Source organism: Papio anubis, chromosome 6 (genome assembly GCF_008728515.1).
Source record: "Papio anubis isolate 15944 chromosome 6, Panubis1.0, whole genome shotgun sequence".
Classification (NCBI taxonomy): domain Eukaryota; kingdom Metazoa; phylum Chordata; class Mammalia; order Primates; family Cercopithecidae; genus Papio; species Papio anubis.
In genome coordinates, this window is record NC_044981.1 from 84,170,562 (window position 1) to 84,192,909 (window position 22,348).

General features: G+C 41.2%; 1 long non-coding RNA gene across 1 annotated transcript; it reads right to left on the reverse strand.

The window, feature by feature from the left end:
* Positions 1-16: 16 nt before the first annotated feature.
* On the reverse strand, positions 17-22,060 carry LOC110743125. Its single transcript, XR_002521645.2, has 4 exons — positions 21,937-22,060; positions 14,260-14,290; positions 2,794-3,065; positions 17-1,135 (listed from the first exon to the last, which is right to left on the reverse strand). It is a non-coding gene; the product is annotated as an uncharacterized LOC110743125 (long non-coding RNA).
* Between the last annotated feature and the right edge of the window lie 288 nt (positions 22,061-22,348).

A 22,348-nucleotide genomic window follows, 5' to 3' on the forward strand; every position in this document is an offset into this window, starting at 1 on the left:
ATTTTATTTTATTTTACAAATGGCATCTCACTATGCCAGGCTGGTCTTGAACTCCTGAGCTCAAGAGATCCTCCCACCTGCACTGTCTCTTTGACATTAAGTAAGATAGTGCCCCTATCTTCCTGTCACCTTGATAGTTTAGCCTAAGGCTCTTTGTTCTTAGTTACTACCTGTTTGTGTTAGGAGTGAGTTTTGGTTTTCTTTCAAATAACAGCAGTTAACTAACACAGATGGCCACTGCCAATAACCAAGTGAACCTAGGATGAACCTTGAGTATATAACAAATGATACTACCAAGTCCTCCTCTATAAGGACAAGTTATTGTTTATCTTGAGAACATATATATAAAGGATTGTATGTACTTGGATATATAGAAGAGTGAGATTTCTTTCTGTCTCTGCAATCTCCTTAATGGATAGCTTGTGTTGTACATCTCAGTCTGGTTTAATCCCTACTCAATAATAAAACTCTTCTTTTCCGTACATTTATGAAGAGAATTGTCTGGGTTGAGAGGAGGTTTTATTGCTAGCTTTTTCCCCAACAGGTGTTTATGCCTTACTCAACTATTAAAGGCGATTACAGAAATGTACCCCCTCTGAGACTGAGCAGTGTTGCTTTTTTGACCGATCCTCATCTTCTCTACTAGGCAGGGACTGAGCTGGTGTCATATGTGCCTAGCTCCCTTCTCATACTGGTGACCCAGCACCTCCGCCTCCTACCTGTACTGTACCAGCTTCAGTGGATGGGAGAGGTTCAGAAGGAGATCAAACTGGGTTAAGTTTAGAGCTGAGGAAGAACACTAGAGTCCCTTCTCACATAGAGGTCAGGTTCTAAATTCAGGGTTTTGGACAAAAGAAAAACTCAAAATTACCCTCGATTGTTTTTTCATTTGAACACCACTTGAAGTCATTAGCATTTAGGGCCCTGTCATATAAAAAATAGCAATCTTTAAACAATAGAATCACACTTTTCACAGCCTGATGCTCCTCTCCAAAGGTCTCAGTTCACATCTTACTTCAGGGTACAGGTCCAGGGAGCAAAACAACAAGCAGCGCTCTCGCTCGTATGCCCACACAGGTAAATTCACAGGAATTAAATATGAATGTGATGTTACTTCGTTGTTGTCAAATGATACCTGCCAACAGAAGATACCAGAAGACTTACTATGAGGCTTCTTACTTGCATAAGCTCTTCCCAAGGACAAATTAGGTATCTGTAATTTTATATCATTGAAAAGGATAATTTTAAAGAGAGATGCTCCCCTCTTACCACCCCCTTCCCCCCCCACCAAGTTGTTTAAGTTCAAAACTGTTATGTGTTGAATTGTCCACCACTAAAAATATGTTGAAGTCCTTGGCTGCGTGGAGTGGCTCATGCCTGTAATCCCAGCACTTTGGGAGGCAGAGTCTTTAATCCATCTTGAGTTGATTTTTATATAGGGTGAGAGATAGGGATCCAGTTTCATTCTTCTTCGTGTAGCTATCCAGCTTTCCCAGCACCATTTACTGAATTAGGGTGTCCTTTCCCCAATGTATGTTTTTGTATGCATTGTCAAAGATCAATTGGTTGTATTTGGCTTTATTTCTGGGATGTCTATTCTGTTTGATTGGTCTGCATATCTACTTTATCTATTACTGTGCTATTTTGGTTACTGTAGTCTTACAGTATAGGTTGAAGTCAGGTAATGTGATGCCTCCAGATTTGTTCTTTTTGCCTAGGATTGTTTTGGCTATTTGGGCTCTTTTTTGATTCCATATGAATTTTAGGATTGTTTTTTCTAATTCTGTGAAAACTGATGTTGGTTTTTTGATAGAAGTTACATTGAATGTATAGATTGCTTTGGGCAGAATGGTCTTTTTCATGATATTGATTCTTCTAATCCATGAGCGTGGGATGTATTTCCATTTGTGTCATCTATTATTTCTTTCAGGAATATTTTGTAGTTCTTGTAGCGATCTTTCACCTCCTTGGTTAAGTATATTCCTATTTTATTGTTACTTTTTTGCAGCTATTATAAATTTTAATTATTTATAAGTTATAATTATTATAATTATTTATTTGATTCTCAGCTTGGTCCTTGTTGGTGTATAGCAGTGCTACTGATTTGTATACATTGATTTTGTAACCTGAGACTTTATTGAATCAATTTCTTAAATCTAAAAGTCTTCTGGAGGAGTCATTAGAGTTTTCTATATCATTGGCAAACAGGGATAGTTTGGCTTTCTCTTTCCCAGTTTGGATGCCCTTTATTTCTTTGTCTTGCCTGATTGCTCTGGCTAGGACTTTCAGTACTATGTTAAATAGAAGTGGTGAAAGTGAGCATTCTTGTCTTGTTCTAGGTTTTAGAGGGGATGTTTTCAACTTTTCCTCATTCAGTATAATGTTGGCTCTGGATTTTTCATCTATGGCTTTTATTTTTTTTAATTTATTTAATTACTTATTATTTATTTTTGTAGAGACAGGGTCTCACTTTGTTGCCCAGACTGGTCTGGAACTCCTGGCTTCAAGTAATCCTTCTGCCTTGGCCTCCCAAAGTGCTGGAATTACAAGCATGAGCCACTGTGCCCAGGCTTTCATTATTTTTGAGGTAGGTTCCTTCTACGCCTAATTTGTTGAGAGTTTGTATTATAAAGTGATACTGGATTTTATCTAATGCTTTTCTGTGTCTGTTGAGATGATCATATTGTTTTTTGTTTTTAATTCTGTTTATGTGGTGCATTACATTTATTGACTTCCATATGTTGAACAATCTCTGCATCCCTGGGATGAAACCCCTTGATCATGGTTAATTACCTCTTTGATGTGTTGTTGGATTTGGTTTGCTGGTATGTTGCTGAGGTGCCAAGGAGTTTAAAATTTTCCATAGCATGCTTTCAAATCTTGTTGCCTCAGAGTCTGCAGGCATTCCCTCACTGATCAGTGACTTCTGAAGGCCCAAATTCATGTCTGCACATCAATTCCTTAACAAGGTCTCAATATGAAATAACTCCAGTTCCAGGACTGCAAAGTACAGCCAACACTGAACAGGTTCCTACATTCAGAGATCTGATTCTCCAGCCACAAACCTGTGTGCAAAAATATTGAATCTCTTTCTTTTCTTTTTTTTTCATACAGAGTCTCACTCTGTCGCCAGGCTAGAGTGCAGTGGTGTGATCTCAGCTTACTGCAACCTCTGCCTCCCGGGTTCAAGTGATTCTCCTGCCTTAGCCTCCCTAGTAGCTGGGACTACAGTCACGTGCCACCACGCCCAGCTAATTTTTGTATTAGTTTCACCATGTTGGCCAGGATGGACATTTCTTTATTTTCTATAAATCGCCTTAATATTGATTCTGAGTCTCCTTGCTAAACAGGGAGGAAATTTCAGTTCTGGCATTTTTTTAAACTTTTTGAGACAGAGTTTCACTCTGTTGCCCAGGTTGGAGTACAGTAGCATGATCTTGGCTCACTGCGAGCTCTGCCTCCTGGGTTCAAGTAATTCTAATGCCTCAGCCTCCTGAGTGGCTGGGATTATAGGTGCACACCACCACACCTGGCTAATTTTTATATTTTTAATAGAGATGGGGTTTTGCCATGTTGGCCAGGCTAGACTCAAACTCCTGACCTCAGGTGATCCTCCCACCTCAGCCTCCCAAAGTGCTGGGATTACAGACGTGAGCCACCACACCCAGCCCTCAGTTCTGGAATCCTTGGGGATTCCTGCCCTACCCCATCCCTAGAGTTATATATTGGTTCTGAGGGCTCAGACAACACATTTCCAAGAAGTGAGTGAAGGGAAAGGTTGCCTGTTATCACTGACCATCCGGTCACATAGCTTGCGCTGATCCTTTACATGGCTCCCTCAGGTCCAAAAGCTCTCTTCTGCTTCTCAACCAATCACACTGTGGGAAAAGGCAAGTTTTGTAGGACTGGAAACCCTGTTTCTCAAGCCTTCTCTTTCTAGATACACCTGTAATAATTCTTCTCCAAAGCACTGCAAAGGAGCAGGACCTGGAATCCCAAACTCTAGGGTAATGTCCAATACATTCCTTCACTGAGCAGACAATCCCAAAGGAAGCATTAAATTAGTACATGTGGCTGGATGTCTTGAGAAATTAACTTTTTTAGAGCTTGATGACGGAATGGACATACCAAATGAGGGAAGCATCAAAGTTGACTCCAATCTTTCCGTTCTAAATAGGAAGTCCTCCAACTTTCTGATCATCTCCAAGAACTCTAAGCCTATTATTTTATGCATAACAAAAAACATCAAAAATGTGTATTTGGGATCATTTCCCCTGAATAGTGAGAAGTTGAATGTATTTTTGTTTAAACGTAAAACTGGAATTCTCCATAATTTTACAGCTGAAAACTGAGCCATATATATGGTCACTAGGTGGAGCTAAAAACCAGATAATCCAAACTCCCATTGCTTTGGTAACCAAGAAAGTGGGTCAGTGAGTCAGGTTCTTCTATTACACATGGTGTATGCCTATTCCAAATGTTGGGCTTGGCCCGCTTCACCCAAACTCTTAATAACAGAGGTCAGCCTAACCTACCACATGATTAAACAACAGTGACTAGCAGGGTACCTCTGCCTATCCAGCTTTTATTTAAGTTTCTTTACTGGAAAATACTAAAGATTAAAAGGAAAACAACTGCTTTCTGAACACTACTGTCAAGGCACAAAGGTTTTCAGAGATAATAACTCTGCTTCTGTGTGCAATAAAAATTTAATTTAAAAAATTTAAAAATTAATTCTACTCTTTGAATTATGTGGCACACCATCTTTTCACTTGACAATAATACAATTTTATGCGTGTATTGTGCCTTACATATATATATATATACACACACACATACATATATATATTTTGAGACCAAGTCTCACTCTCTCACCCAGGCTGGAGTGCAGTGGCATGATCTCTGCTCACTGCAACCTCTGCCTCCTAGAGGTTCAAGCGATTTTCATGCCTCAGCCTCCCTAATAGCGGGGACTACAGGCACCCACCACCACGCCCGGCTAATTTTTGTGTTTCTAGTAGAGACAGGGATTCACCATGTTATCCAGGCTGGTCTCGAACTCCTGACCTCAAGTGATCTGCCCACCTCGACCTCCCAAAGCGCTGGGATTACAGGCATGAGCCCCCATGCCTGGCCTAATCCTCACAGTTGTATGAGGTAGACATTACTATCGTCTCCATTTTATAGACAAGGAAACCAGCTCAGCGATAGGTTCAATAACTTGCCCCAAACCTCCCAACCAATAAGCCAAAGAACCAGGCTGCAAGAGGGTGTGCAATGCTGGAACTTGCCAGCAGAGGCAGGAAACCTTTGTTCTAATCCAAGCTGGGATTTAAGTGTGTTAGACCTTAAAAGGGAAGAGAAAAAATCACCCTTCAAGGCTTGAGTTTTCGTATATTTCATTTGAAAAATGAATAGATAGTCCCTATGGTGGTACACTTTAAACGCAAATGCACTCAGTCACCTGGAGATTGCATTGAAATGCAGATTCTAATTAAATAGGTCTGGTGTGAACCCGAGATACTGCATATCTAACAAGCTCTGGGGCCATGACGATGCTGTTGTTTGGAGGACCACACCGAGTACCCTTCCTTTTATGGGAGGCTAATAACTAACTTCTGCAAAGGGAAAATATCTCCCAAAACTAAGAAATGGGCAAACCATATATCTGCATTGATGTCTGCAATTTGAGATATTCACTGATTATTGTCTATTTGAAAGCAGAGCTTTGCTGCTTGATACAGATCTGTATTTGACATCATTCTATGCTTCTAAATTAATTGAAGTCTATTAGATCCTTTGGGAGAATGAAGCTTTGTTATTCCAGTCATCAGCCACCAGTATATCCTTATCATCTGTGTTTTAGGTCAGTTGTGTTTTATACTTAATTGATAGCACACTTGGCATCAGGCAGAATCACCCCAGATTTCCTATGTAGAATCTGATATGAAGCTGATGCTTTAAGTCTTTGCAACATGAAACCATCATTTTTGCTTAATTACAGGCATCCTGTTTCCCAGGCAAATAACCTCTCTCTATACTGGATCACTCTTACTTCTTTGCAGATATCACTTGCTTGCTAGGGAGTTATTAAGTAAATGATAGCATGTGCTGAATATCAATTTGTTTGAGAAATTTGCATTTACTCTATGTAGTACTTTACAATTTACAAAAGCATTTTCACCTGTGTTAACTCATTTCATCTTTTAAAACTTAGTGAATTGGATAGGGAAGATATTACCTTTCCTATTGCAGATGAAAAGACCAGAAAGTTGTGACATACAGGAACACAACCAGTGTCTCCTGACTTCAAGTTTCAAGCACTTCTTACTGCACCACATTGCTTTCCTACTCATGGTTCAATGAGCGTACCATTCTGTGAGCAAAGAGTATGCCCAAGCTGTACATTAAAAATAGGGTGGCTGGTCATGGTGGCTCATGCCTGTAATCCCAGCACTTCGGGAGGCCAAGGTGGGTGGATTTCTGAGTCCAGGAGTTAGAGACCAGCCTGGGCAACATGGCAAAACCCATCTCTACAAAAAAAAATACAAAAATTAGCCGGGCATGGTGGCGCACACCAAGATCATGCCACTGTACTCCAGCCTGGGTGACAGAGTGAGACCCTGCCTCAAAAAGAAAAGCCAGGTTGGGGGAAGAAGGAAGTGGAACAAGCTTGGGATCACCTTAGAAAAAACAAGGAAATAAGAGTAATAAATCAAGGCAGATTAATAGCTAGGGAAAATCTTAAGTTTCCAGTGACATATTTCAATACTCCAGGTTCTGATTCTACAGAATCATAATCTCAAATATCATTGACTTACTTCTAGAATGGGTATCTTAAATGTGGGCCCTAGTTTAGACTCATATAAAGTATATTCAAGTCTAGTACATTCAATCTATTCAAACTTCTACTAAACTTTGTGTGAGGAATTTCAGGAGATACAAAGATTAAGGGACATTCTTGAACTATAAAAAGCCTATTATTAGTAGGGAGGGCTTACTTTAATTACTCATGTATTTGTTCACTTAAAAATATGGTTTAGCACCTTGCTATGCGCCAAACACTATCCTAGGTAGACAACAACAATGATCAAGACAAGGGCCCTGACCTCAAGGACTTTACTTGGCCAGTATAGAATACAGGAAAAATAGTGGGGCTGCTGCCCAAGTTACCAAAGAATCACAGTGAAGGGCATCTATCCCAATCTTGAAGAGTCAAAAAGAGGTTCCTAGGAGGAAGTGACATTTAAGCTGAGCCAACTTAGGGTGGGGAGAGGCCACAAATACAAAGGCCTAGGGGCTATGGTGAGCTGGTAACTGTTTAATAACTGTCTCTCTAGACAGAAGCAAGAATGCCCTAATTTGTAGATTTTGCCAGTTTCCTTGATTTACTCCCACCATGACCTCACTGAACATGGAATTGGGAAGAGACATGCACCATATGCTCTCACACGCCCATACAAATCAATTCTAGAACACCACTGCTTACAGGTAAAAATATGGTACTTCTGGGCAATGTCAAAGCCATCTATAGAATGGGAACTCTGTGTGTGTGTGTGTGTGTGTGTGTGTGTGTGTGTGTGTGGCACTGAGCAGGGGAGGGAGTGGAGGTAGAAAAGGGAATGGTGGGAAGGAAGGCTAGAACATGCCTACATGCCATTTTAAAGAGTTGGGACTTTATCTGGAGCTGTGCAACTTCATCGAGTAAATATGAGTCACTGAGGCAAATATGGAGTCATTGAATGGTTTTAAGGAAGGCGGTGACCTTGTTGACAGCAATAGCCTATTTTTCCCTTCTAGAGAAAGAAGATTTTGTCTGTTTTCATCCCAGCCATATCTCCAGCCCTTAGAACACAGCCTGCCTAACATGGCCTCTCCACAAGAAACAGGAGACTGCTTCCAGTGCTCTGGAGTATGAATGAGAAGTCATGAAGTCAACCTAGAGAATGGAGATAGTGAGTGAGACAATATGTATAGCAAAGGGAGCAAGGAACTAAAGCAGCCACTGTCAGCTAACTTGAAGTCAAAGGGTTGATTCAGGGATTTTTTAAAAGAAATGTGGCCAGGCATGGTGTCTCATGCCTGTAATCTCAGCACTTTGGGAGGCTGAGGCAAGAGGATTGCTTGAGCTCAAGAGTTCTAAACCAGCCTGAGCAACATGGCAAGAACCTGTCTCTATTAAAAAACAAAAATAGATAAATAAAAGAAATAAGCCAGGTGTGGTGGCTCATGCCTGTAATCCCAACACTTTGGGAAGCTGAGATGGGCGGATCACCTGTGATTGGGAGTTCACAACCAGCCTGACCAACATGGAGAAATCCCGTCTCTACTAAAAATACAAAATTAGCTGGGCATGGTGGCGCATGCCTGTAATCCCAGCTACTCGGGAGGCTGAGGCAGGAGAATCGCCTGAACCTGGGAGATGGAGGTTGTGGTGAGCCGAGATCATGCCATTACACTCCAGCCTGGGCAACAAGAGCGAAACTCCATCTCAAAAAAAAAGAAAGAAAGAAAAGAAAAGAAATAAGTATAGAAGAAATTTGATTACATTTAAGTGACTATGACAAAAAGCCACTGGAGAGAAGAGGGAATAACTGATTAAACACACTTTACTAATGCTTTAAAAATAATATTAAATGCATTTAAGTAACTATATACCACACAATTTAATTAAAAATAAATAGAAATTTAAAGTACAATTTAATTAGTATAAACACATTTAATAAGATTAAACACATTTTATTAAGGCTAAAAAGCCAAAGACTTGCTTTGAGAGCAAGACCTTTGTCTGTTTTACTCACTGCTATATCCCTAGTACCTAGAACAATGCCTGAAACATGGCAGATGCTCAACAAATATTTGCTGATTGAATGAATGTATGACTGGATAAAAGTAACCATTCACTAGGCACTTACTTTGTGCCAGGATCAAATGATTTTCACGCATATTATCCTCAATTCTCACAACAACCTTAGGAGGTAAACGATTATTTTCATTTACTAATGAGGAAAGAGAACTTTAGAAAGATTTAGAAACTTGCTCATAATCACACAGCTACTGAGTGGCAGACATGGAACTTATTCCAGGTCAATCTAAATCAAAGCTGTGCTTTTAAGAGCAACCATGATTTTAAGTGTCTGGAATTTTTTTTTTTTTTTTTTTTCCTGAGACAGGGTCTTGCCTGTTGCCCAGGCTGGAGTGCCGTGGCTCATTCACAGCTCACTGCAGCCTCGACCTCCTGGGCTTAAGTGATCCTCCCACCTCAGCTTCCCCAGTAGCTGGAACTACAGGTGCGTGCCACTGCACCCAGCTAGCTTCTTCAATTTTTTGTAGAGACTAGGTCTCACTGTGTTTCCCAGGCTGGCCTCAAACTCCTGAGCTCAAGTGATCCTCCCACCTGGGCCTCCCAAAGTGCTAGGAGTACAGACAAGAGCCACCATGCCTGGCCCTAGCTTTCAAATAGTTAAATATTTGAAGCAAAAACTGAAAATATTTGCGAAAGGAAAAGGAAAACTTTTGGTTCCTTGTGTCACCAGAATACATAGAATAGAGGAGCTAATTATAGAAAGAACAGCACAGCAGTTAAGCATGTAGCCTGTGGAGCCACATGCCTGGGTTCAAATCCTAGCTCTCATGCTCTCTAGCTGTGCAGCTTCATCAGGTTACCTCACCTTTCTGTGCACTGGTTCCCTCACCTGTAAAATGGAGATAATGATAGCACCTGCTTCATGGTGTTGTTAGGAGAGCTAAATGAGTTTATACACACAAAGCACATGGAACAACAACCATTTTGTGTTTGCTGTGATTGTTATAGCCTATTTTTCCCTTCTAGAGAAAGAGGATTCTGTCTGTTTTCGTCCCAGCCATATCTCCAGTCCTTATCACACAGCCTGCCATAATAGGGCTTCTCCACAAATGTTTATTGTTGTTGTTGTTTTTTAATGAGATAATTGGTAAAATGAATGTCCAGCATATGTGTGTGTGCTGCTCAAAAGATTCATTGAATCTGAAGATAAAAACATTAATTTTGCTCACAAATCATGTTATATCATGCTTTTAAAAAAAAATGTGATTAGCCACTATAAAATCAACTAAAAATCTCTTTTTTTTTTGAGATGGAGTCTCATTCTATTGCCCAGGCTGGAGTGTAGTGGTGTGATCTTGTCACACTGCAACCTCTGCTTCCCGAGTTCAAGCGATTCTCATGCCTCAGCCTCCCAAGAAGCTGGAATTACAGGCACGCACGTGCCAACACGCCTGGCTAATTTTCGTATTTTTAGTAGAGATGGGGTTTCACCATGTTGGCCAAGCTGGCCTCCAACTCCTGGCTTCAAGTAATTCTCCCACCTCAGCCTCCCAAAGTGCTGGGATTATAGATGTGAGCCACTGCACCTGGCACTGAAAGTACTTTTAAACATACAGTTGACAGTTAAGCCTTAAATTGTATGTATATCATTGTCCAAATAATATTGACCTTAGGTTAGAAGAAAACTACGTGAAAATAAAAATTGTTAAGTATTAAGATTATAGGATTGCAGTGATTTTACCCTTTTATTTGATTTTCTTCATGTATTATTATACCATCATTGTTTACATCATTCTTTCTTTTCTGATATTAAACTGAGAACAGCTTCATCTATTCTTGAGAAGGGGAAAGAAAAGACTGGAAATAGTCTAACAGTTGAACTGTACGAAATAGTTTAAAGTTGCTGTTTTAACAGCTATAAATTTTTCATAGAATAGCTCCAGCCACTCCTTGACTTGTGAAAAAAATCATTTAGAAAGCTTCTGCATTATAAGCAATGCATAACCCTTAGGAAAGATGGATCAAAGAAATGTACAGTGTGCCTATGAGTCATCGTTAAAATACTGGTATTTTCTTCAATAAGCTTATGTACTGGGAAAAATTATAATTCCGCACAAGCCTTGGAGACCTGTTATCACTTTGTAGATTGAGTAACCCTTGGAGACAAGGCAATCTACTGGCTAGGCAGCCTGGAAACAGCTTCTGGACCAATCAATCGCCTGGAAACAGTTCTTGGACTAGTCACCTAGAAACAGTACCTGGACCAATCAGCTCTTTTCTAAGAACTATTTTTTTCTAAAATCTGCCACTGCTGCCTTGCAAACCAAAACCAGAGAAATAAAAATGTACCTGAATTATTTCAATACCAACCTCACATGTCCTAGCCCCTCTTTGGCCTATTCGATGAGTACCTCAAACTCTGTGCTCTTCAGTGGAATTCATTCTGTACCCAATAGTTTTTTAACCACATCATGTCTTTTGTGGAAGGAGGTAAGGAATGTCAACCTAAATAACAAACAGAGAGAGACTCTCTAAAAGAAAATGATGTTTATGTGGGAAGAGAGCATTGCAACAGCAGTATGCATGCCATAGTAAACTATGTGTGTGTTCAGGGAGGTAAAGAAAGACAAAGATTTTTTAAAGGAAAAAAATGAGGAGGTTATATAATTGCTTTGAAATAATTATCCTTGGGTACAAAGATCAATAACAAGGGTGACGCCAGTCTGGGCTAGACAGGCAGTTACTGGGTAGATGTCCTTGCAAAAATATTTTTTGTGTAACATTATGATGGCCTTTGTGCAATGTTACATTATTTGCAGAATCTTTTATGATAGTTTTTATCAGGTATACATGCATGAGAATCCTCTCTTCATAGCCTTCCCTGGCTCTATTTGTCCAGGTTGTTTTGTTGTTTTGTTTTTTTTAACATGAATGACTCAATTTCAATTATGATAACCTTCACAGAAATAAATATATTTCAAAATATGCCATTTTGTACATTGTAGTTGCTCTAATGTTTTTTCATTTGAGGATATTCTTTCTACCATCTTCTTTCTACCTTCACCCTGGTTCTCAGCCTTGGTTGCACATTAGAATACCTGGGACGTTTTGAAAAGTCCTGTTGCCCAGCCTTCAGCCCAGACCAATTAAATCAGAATTTCTGTCATCAGTATTTATTAAAGTTCCACAGATACGCCAGGCACAATGGCTCACACGTGTAATCCCAACACTTTCGGAGGCCAAGGCAGGAGGATCACTTGAGCCCAAGAGTTTGAGGTTACAGTGAGCTATGAACATGCCACTGCACTCTAGCCCAGATGACAGAGCAAAACCCTGTCTCCAAAATGAAAAAAAGAAAAAAAAAAAGTTTCACAGATGATTCTAGTATGTATCTTAAATTGAAAACCACTGCTTGGCCTGGCGCAGTGGCTCACACCTGTAATCCCAGAACTTTGGGAGGCTGAGGCGGGCAGATCACCTGAGGTCGGGAGTTTGAGACCAGCCTGATCAACATGGAGAAACCCCATCTCTACTAAAAATACAAAAATTAGCTGGGTGTGGTGGTGCATGCTTGTAATCCCAGCTACTTGAGAGGCTGAGGCAGGAGAATTGCTTGAACCCAGGAAGCAGAGGTTGTGGTAAGCCAAGATCGTGCCATTGCACTCCAGCCTGGGCAACAAGAGTGAAACTCCATCTCAGAAAAGAAAAGAAAAGAAAAGAAAAGCCAAGCCACTGCTTGGCTGGGCATAGTGGTTTACACCTATAATCTCAGCACTTTGGAAGACTCAGGCAGAAGGCTCACCTGAGGTCAGGCGTTTGAGACCAGCTTGGGCAACATAATGAGACCCACTGCTTAACTAAATCTTAACAAGATGAAACTCTCCCCAAAGGCAAAGCAGTTTCTTGCATTTTGCTGTATCTCATCCTATGCTGCCTAATGTAGTTTTTCTGCCTAGATTAGGTGACCAAGTGATAGAAAATACAAAGAGAGTAACAAAAAAGATACATAGGATTTGGGATAAGGTCAGGATTGTCACCCTCTCAGCTCAGATTGTCTTTTTTTTTTTTTTTTTTTTCCCACTTGTTTGTTTTTTTAAGGCCTTTCTCCATTGTGGAATTTTGATGCTGAAAGAGGTTGGTGATACCTTCAGGTGAAGGCTTTCGACATTCACTGTATTCATAAGGCTTTTTTCTAGTGTGGCAGATCTGCTTTTGAAATCCAGCTCTATCATCACCTAATTCTCTGACCCAAAGTAAGTTAATTGTAAAATGGAGAAGTAGAAGTATCTATTTGAGAATGTGTCATAGGGATTACATTAGAAAAATGTGGATAAAGCACTTAGCTTGGCCCTTGGTACATGTTCCATAAAATAGCAAATTAAGAATCAACACAAAATGGTTGAGATGACCCACTTGCAAATGTTATCCTTCCTGAGAGATCATTTGTAACAGGTAGTAGGAGGCCTTAGAATGTAACCTGCAGGCCGGGCACAATGACTCATGCTTGTAATCCCAGCACTTTCAGAGGCTGAGGTGGGCGAATCACTTGAGATCAGGAGTTCCAGCCCAGGCTGGCCAACATGGTGAAACCATGTCTCAACTAAAAAAAAAAAAAACAATACAAAAATAGCTGGGCATGGTGGCACATGCCTGTAGCCCTAGCTACTCAGGAGGCTGAGGCATGAGAATTGCTTGAACCTGGGAGGCAGAGATTGAAGTGAGCCAACATCATGCCAGTGCACTTCAGCCTGAGTGACAGAGCAAGACTCGGTCTCAAAACAAGAAAGAAAAAGAAAGACAAAAAGATGGAGGGAGGGAGGGAGGGAGAGAAGGAAGGAAGGAAGGAAGGAAGGAAGGAAGGAAGGAAGGAAGGAAGGAAGGAAGGAAGGAAGGAAGGAAGGAAAGAAAAAAGAGAGGAAGGAGAAAGAAGGAAAGAAAAGAAAAGAAAGATTGGGAGGCCGAGACGGGCCGATCACAAGGTCAGGAGATCAAGACCATCCTGGCTAACATGATGAAACCCCTTCTCTACTAAAAAATACAAAAAAGCTAGCCGGGCGAGGTGGCGGGCACCTGTAGTCCCAACTACTCGGGAGGCTGAGGCAGGAGAATGGCTTAAACTCGGGAGGCGGAGCTTGCAGTGAGCTGAGATCCGACCACTGCACTCCAGCCTGGGTGACAGAGCGAGACTCTGTCTCAAAAAAAAAAAAAAAAGAAAGAAAGAAAGAGACAGAGAGAGCAAGAAAGACAAAAGAAAGAAAGAAAGAAAAAAGGAAGGAAGGAAGGAAGGAAAAGAAAAGAGAGAGAGGAAGGAAGGAAGGAAGAAGGAAGGAAGGAAGGAAGGAAGGAAGGAAGGAAGGAAGGAAGGAAGGAAAGAAGCAAGTTGTAATGACAGTGTTAGTGTTAAAAGTGTGTATCCTCAGGCATGTTATTTAATTACAGTTGTCTCTTCCTACCTGTGGGTTCCGCATCTTCAGATTTAACCAACTGGGGATTTGGTAAAAGAAAAATATATTTGGTAAAAGAAAAATACAACAATAAAAATAATACAAATTTTAAAATACAGTATAACAAGTATTTATATAACATTGATATTATATTGGCTATTAAAAGTAATCTGAAGATGATGTAAAGTATACAAGAGGATGTGCATAGGTTATATGCAAATACTCCCCCATTTTCTCTCATTCTCTTTCTCTCTTTTTTTTTTTTTTTTTTTTTCTGAGACAGGGTCTTACTATTGTTGCCCAGGCTGGTCTCAAACTTCTGGGCTCCAGCAGTCCTCCTGCCTCAGCCTCCTGAGTAAGTGGGATTGCAGGTATGCACCACCACCCCCAGCTACTACGCCATTTTAGATAAGGGAGTTGGGCATCCATGGATTTTGCTATCCAAAGGGGGCTCCTAGAATCAATCACTAACAGATACTGAAGGGCAACTGTAAAGAGAATGTAATCCAATCATTCCTCCAGTAACCTGAACATGTCAAGTAACATTATAGTAATGGAAGTGTCACTGACTGCACAGACCAGAGCAGGAAAAACACTGCGAAAATAGGGTGGAGGGAAAGAGAGAGAGAGAGAGTTTATGGTGTGTCTCTGACTATATGGAAGAGAAAACACGTCTTTCATGGTGGGAGCTTTTGTCTCAGCACTAGGAGACTTTCCTGGATTGTTGGAATGATAAGAAAGAAACTGTGCTGTTACTCCAGCTGCAACTTTACCCTCTGGTATCAATAGGCCCTTTTGAAGACAGGAACTCCTTGGGGAATACCAAGCTTGACGCAATTACAAAGCCCCCTTGATCTGGGAGTCAGAATCATACAGCAGCCTGATCTTTTCTCCTCAAGAAACCACTCTCAAAACACAATCTGTGGTAGAAAAGGCTTTCAGAACTAAATTACATTTACATTTTAGTTTGTTAGAGCAGGAACTTCCTTTTTCATTAACTTTCATTAGTCACTGAATATTGTGAAATATATATTTGGTCTTCCACTTCCTGGCATATAACTCCTAAAATCCTTGGACTCTCTGAAGCGATAAATATACTTTTGCATGCTAATTAGTTGACTGATGGCTGGCAACTCCTATGCAGCTTTAGGATGGGGGCTAGTCACCCCAAAGACAGAGGCAGGATTAGAGGATTGGAACTTTCAGTCCCCCCCCCCAACCTCCTGGAAGAGGTCAGGAGAAAGATGCTTTAGAAATAAACTACAGTGGATCTATTAATTCTTTCAATCAATTTAGCTATTTGTTTGTGAAATTTCATTTTGTGAGGAGGTAACACCTGTATTTCCACACCTGCTTGCAGTCTCACAAATACGTAATATTGGTCATAAATGGAATTAGTCACTTCTATCATGAATGTAAGTGGAGGAACTAAAAACAGAAGGCCATTTGTATTATATCATCCAGAATATAAAGCATTATTTAATAAATTTAAACTGTTTTCTAAATGATACCCTGGTGTCCACAATGTTATGGCAGCCCCTTAACAAAGCTTACTTAATAAATAATACTCCTGTGGCTTGAGAAAACTGTATAGGAGTAACAGATATATAATTTATTTCCCAGAACATGGATAACATAGGCTTAAAATTGTAATATAAATGTAATATAAAATTATAATTTTTCCAAATATCTAGTTGTTCTAGTCATATTTGTTGGCCTATCAATTTCCCCATTGAATTTCCCTGGCACCTTTGTAAAAACCAAATTCACTGTGTATGTGTGGGTCTATTTCTGGATTCCATTGATCTACTTACAATAGTATCACAGTTTTGATGACTGTAGTTTTTTAGTTATTTTATTTTATTTTATTTTTTTGAGATCAGGGTCTTGCTCTGTCACCCAGGCTGGTGTGCAAGTGGTGTGATCAGGGCTCACTCCTTGCCTCAAGAAATCCTCCCACCTTAACTTCCTGAGTAGCTGGGACCACAGGTACGTGCCACCATGCCTGGCTATTTTTTTTATTTTTATTATTTTTTTGTATGTTATGTTATGTTATGTTATTTTTGAGACAGAGTCTTGCTCAGTCGCCCAGGCTGGAGTGCAGTGGCGCTCTCTTGGCTCACTGCAAGCTCTGCCTCCCGAGTTCGCACTATTCTCCTGCCTCAGCCTCCTGAGTAGCTGGGACTACAGGCGCCTGCCACCACGCCCGGCTAATTTTTGTATTTTTAGTAGAGATGGGGTTTCACCGAGTTAGCCAGGATGGTCTTGATCTCCTGACCTCGTGATCCGCCCATCTCGGCCTCCCAAAGTGCTGGGATTACAGGCTTGAGCCACTGTGCCCGGCCTAATTTTTTATTTTTTGTAGAGACAGGGTCTCACTACGTTGTCCAGGCTGGTCTTGGACTCCAGGGCTCAAGCAGTCCTCCTGCCTCAGACTCCCAAAGTGCTTTTAATAATTTTTGAAATCAAGTGTTGAAGTCTCCCAACTTTGTCCTTCTCAAAATTATTTCAGCTGTTCTAGATTCTTTGCAACTTCATATAAGCTTTACAATCAACTCGCTCCTTTCTATTTAAATAATTCTGCTAGGATTTTGGTTGGGATGGCTTTGGCTCTATGAGCCAATATCAAGAGAGTTGACATCTTAATAAGATGGATGCTTCCAATCCATGAACACAATTTACCACTCCATTTATTTAGGTCTTTAATTTCTCACTGTAATATTTAATGTTCTTCAGTGTGCAGGTTCTGCACATTGTTGATTAAATTTTTTATTCCAGCCGGGCGTGGTGGCTCATGCCTGTAGTCCCAGCACTTTGGGACGCCGAGGTGGGTGGATCACGAGGTCAGGAGATCGAGACCATCCTGGCTAACACGGTGAAACCCCGTCTCTACTAAAAATACAAAAATTAGCTGGGTGTGGTGGCAGGCGCCTGTAATCCCAGCTACTCGGGAGGCTGAGACAGGAGAATGGCGTGAACCCGGGAGGCAGAGGTTGCAGGGAGCCAAGATCATGCCAGTGCACTCCAGCCTGGGCCACAGAGCTAGACTATGTCTAAAAAACAAAAAAAATTAAAAAATTTTTTTAAAGTTAATTTTTTATTCCTAGGTATTTTATATTTTGATACTTTTGTAAATGATATTATTTTTAAATTGAATATATAATGCAGCAGCATAAAGCATATCTTGATCAGTGGAAAGAACTTATAAAGAATATATAGTCTGCAATTATTAGATTATCTAAACATGTAAATCAAGTCAAAATGATGAGAGTGTTATCCAAATCTTTTCTTTTTTTTTGAGACGGAGTTTCACTCTTGTTGCCCAGGCTGGAGTGCAGTGGCACAATCTCGGCTCACTGCACCCTCCGCCTCCCAGGTTCAAGCGATTCTCCTGCCTCAGCCTCCCGAGTAGCTAGGATTACAGGCATGTGCCATCATGCCCGCCTAATTTTGTATTTTTAGTAGAGACGGGGTTTCTCCATTTTGGTCGGGTTGGTCTCGAACTCCAGACCTCAGGTGATCCGCCTGCCTCGGCTCGGCCTCCCAAAGTGTTGGGATTACAGGTGTGAGCCACTGTGCCCAGCCTATGCAAATCTTCTATAACCTTATTGATATTTTGTCTTCTTATCCCATCACACACTGAAAGAGAAGCATTAAAACCTCCAAGGATGCCTGGAGATCTATTTCTCTTTTATCAACGTTTTGCTTTCATATACCTTGAAGCTGTTATGAGGTGCACATGCACTTAGAATTGTTACATCTTCTTGGCTGGGCACAGTGGCTCACCCCTGTAATCCCAGCACTTTGGGAGGCTGAGGCAGGTGGGTTGCTTGAGCTCAGGAGTTTGAGACCAGCCTGGGAAACATGGCAAGACCCCATATATAGAAAAAAATTTAAAAATTAGCTAGGCATGGTGGTGCATGCCTGTAGTCCCAGCTACCTGGGAGGCTGAGGTGGGAGGATAGCTTGAGCCTGGGAGGTGGAGTTTGCACCTGAGAGGTGGAGCTGAGATCATGCCACTATATTTTGCCTGGGTGACAGAGAGAGACCCTGTCTCAAAATAAATAAATAAATAAAATTAATTATTATGTCTTCTTGTTTAAATGACCTTTTTATCATTGCAAAATGATCTTCTTTATCTTTAGAAATACTCGTCTTTAAATCTGCTTTGACTGATATGTATAGGGATATGGTCAGACAGAAATGTGGGTTGTACCCCATTTGTGTCTAATGAAACTTTCCTTTCTTGGAGCTATCTTTGGGGTGGTTCTGAATCTTGTGAGGACTGATTTGCACCTCTTTGGAGATGCCTTATACATCCTTGGTTTAGTCATAATCTTGGTTAAGGTGTTTTGGTTTTTGTGAGTCTCTTGGAAGATATCTTTGGTAAAAAGTTCAAAAGCCAGGAATATTGGCTGTTTGTCCTGGATAAAATCTGATAGTAAGGGATTTGAAAATGTATTTTTTTTAATCTTTATGGTCATTCAGAAGTCAGCTTAATCAAAAGCTGATATTTAGACTATAATGTTTTTGTTTTCTGTTTTTTCTTTTTTTCTTTTTTTTTTTGAAAAACGAAAACTGGCCAGGTGCAGTGGCTCACACCTATAATCCCAGCACTTTGGGAGGCCGAGTTGGGAGGATCACTTGAGGCCAGTAGTTCAAGATCAGTCTGGGCACCATAGTGAAATCCCATTTCCACAAAAAATAAAAAATGAGCCCAGTGTTGTGACACATACCTGTGGTCCCAGCTACTTGAGAGGCTGAGGTGGGAGGATCACTTAAGCCTGGAAGGTTGAGGCTGCAGTAAGCTGTGATTGTGCCACTGTACTCCAGCCGGGGTGACAAAGGGAGACCCCGTCTCAAAAAAAAAAAAAAAAAAAGCTTTTTCTTTATCTTTTTCTGCTTTTTCTCTTTTGGATCCTGTTTCTGGGAATTTTTTCCAGTCGACTGAATTTCGTGTTTGTTTGTTTGTTTTGAGACGGAGTCTCACTCTGTCGCCCAGGCTGGAGTGCAGTGGCACGATCTCAGCTCACTGCAAGCTCCACCTCCCGGGTTCATGCCATTCTCCTGCCTCAGCCTCCTGAGTAGCTGGGACTACAGGCACCCGCCACCACACCCTGCCGATGAACTCTTTTTTAATCCACCTATGACCTGGAAGTCCCCGCTTTGAGTTGTCCCATATTTCTGGACCAAACTAATGTACATCTTGGATGTACTGATTGGTGTTTTATGTCTCCCTAAAATGTATGTCCAGGCGTGGTGGCTCACACCTGTAATCCCAGCACTTTGGGAGGCCAAGGTGGGTGGATCACCTGAAGTTGGGAGTTCGAGACCAGCCTGACCAACATGAAGAAACCCCGTCTGTACTAAAAATACAAAATTAGCTGGGTGTGGTGGTGCATGCCTCTAATCCCAGCTACTCAGGAGGCTGAGGCAGGAGAATTGCTTGAACCCAGGAGGCAGAGGTTGCGGTGAGCCAAGATCGCGCCATTGCACTCCACCCTGGGCAACAAGAGTGAAACTCTGTCTAAAAAAAAAATGTATACAACCAAACTGTAGCGTGACTACCTTAGACACATGCTTTCAGGATCTCCTGCGGCTATGTCATGAGCCATAGTTACTAATATTTGGCTCAGAATAAATCTCTTCAAACATTTTACAGAGTTTAACTCTTTTCATCAACAAAAGCCAAGTTTAAAAGAGCCTATAGAGCCAATCACTATTCTTACTGCATTTTGTGCAAATAATCAGGCCAAGTATAATAGGAGTAAAACTTATTTTGCAAGTAAATTGGTCTTACTATAATTTATCTTTGGTAGAAAGAAAGATTGGAGAGAAAAAAAGTTGTGTTTCAGAAGAAAATTATAGTACACCTGCTATTAGATTCTAGCCCTAGGCTGGGCACAGTGATTCACACCTGTAATTCCAGCACTTTGGAGGCCAAGGCAGGTAGATCACTTAAACCCAGGAGTTCAAGACCAGCTTGGGCAACATGGTGAAACCCCATCTCTACAAAAATATATTTTTTTTAATTAGCCAGGTGTAGCAGCATGCATCTGTATTCCCAGCTACTTGACAGACTGAGATGGGAGGATCACCTGAGCCCCAGGAGGTGGAGGCTACAGTGAGCCATGACTATACCACTGCACTCCAGCGTGGGCAACAGAGTGGGACCCTGTCTCAAAAAAAAAAAAAAAAGATTCTAGCCCTACCATTGTTTTTGAGATTTTATTCTTTGTCTGCAATTTGGACAAAATTCTGAATTCTTTCCTGGCTACAAGTCTCCAAACTAACATTTCCAAATTTTTCCTTCATTTTTCTGACTTAAATTCACTAAAATTGTGACTACTTTTTCCCTGATGCCCTGCAAGCTGAAGGTTGTGTAAACAACCTTGTGACATGCAAACAACAGAAAAATCTGTCCGATTGCCACTGCCCACTTCCACTTTAACTGAAGATGCTTCGACTCTAACATCTAGACATCTCGACTGCCCTCCACACTCTAAAAAAACTGGTATATAGACTGTTCCAAACATTAACCTTTTTTTTTTCTTTCCAGGCATTTTCAACAAACCAAACATTATCCTTTGTTTTTCTTCTGTTTGACAGCCTGTCTGCAATGCCATCTCCTAAAATTGTTACTGGAAAGGGGTCCCAATTCAGGCATCGAGAGAGTTCTTGGACCTCATGCAAGAAATAATTCAGGGTGTCTGTTACTGTAGGCAACTAGTCAGACATGAGCAGAGCAGGAGAGGGCCACCCCAACCAGGAATGTCAGGTGACCATCAGGTGATCATCAAGCAGTTGTTAACTGTCTCTCTCAAATAATAATTGCTCACAGCCAGTGCCAGAAAAAGGCAGTCTCCCAACAGATTAAAAAAAACATTAAGCTGGTGATCAGCAACTCCCCATTAAGATCTCAGGAGTTGGTCAAGTGGGCTCAAGCATGCGCACTAAAAGGCCAAATAGCAGAGTTTAACTGGTATATGACCTAGGAGCATTTGGTAATGGAAGAATGTCTCAAGTGAGCATGCGTACAACTCCAGTACACACACTGCTCATGCGGCCTCTCCCAAGCGCTAGCAGGCCACTATGCATGCGGACAGCTCACCCCACCCGGGAAGAAGTAAGGCAAGAACCCTGAAAGATGTCAACTTATAAAACCCCAAGTCAAAAGATCAAAGCAGGCACTTGATCTCTCAAGTCACCCTCTTGGCCCCCTTCCAAGGGTACTTTACTACCTTTCATTCCTGCTCTAAAGTTTTATTTATTTATGTTTTCTTTTTTGAGATGGAGTCTCACTCTGTTGCCCAGGCTGGAGTGCAGTGGCATGACCTCAGCTCACTGCAGTCTCTACCTCCCCGGTTTAAGCAATTCTCCTGCCTCAGCCTCCTGAGCAGCTGGGACTGCAGGTGCACAACTGGCTAATTTTTGTATTTTTAGTAGAGACGGAGTTTCTTTTATCGGCTTCAGGCTTTTTCTATCTATTGAGAGACTGCCTTTCCTTGTCACTGGCTGCGACCAATGTTGGCCAGGCTGATCTTGAACTCCTGACCTCAAGTGATCGGCCCACCTTGACCTCCCAAACTGCTGCAATTCCAGGCACTTTGGGAGGCATGAACCACTGTGCCCAGCCTTCTGCTCTAAAGCTTTTTAATAAACTTTCACTCCTCCTCTCAAACTTACCTCAGTCTCTCCTTCTGACTTTATGCCCCTCAGTCAAATTCTTTCTTCTGAGGAGGCAAGAATTGAGGTTGCTGCAGACCCATAAGGATTCGCCACCAGTAACAAGTCCATAGAGGAAAGTGAAAGCAAGTTGATTAGAGAAGTAAATTAAAAAAGAATGGGCTGCTGGTTAGCTATTTTTGTGGTTATTTCTTGATTATATGCTAAACAAAGGGTTGACTACTCATGAGTTTTCTGAAAAAGGAGGAGGCAATTCCCAGAACTGAGGCTTCCCCCCTTTTTAGACATATAGGGTAACTTCTGGATGTTGCCATGGCATTTGTTAACAGTCGGGGTGCTGGTGGGAGTGTCTTTTAGCATGCTAATACATCATAGTTAGCATATAACAAGCACTGAGGATGACCAGGGGTCA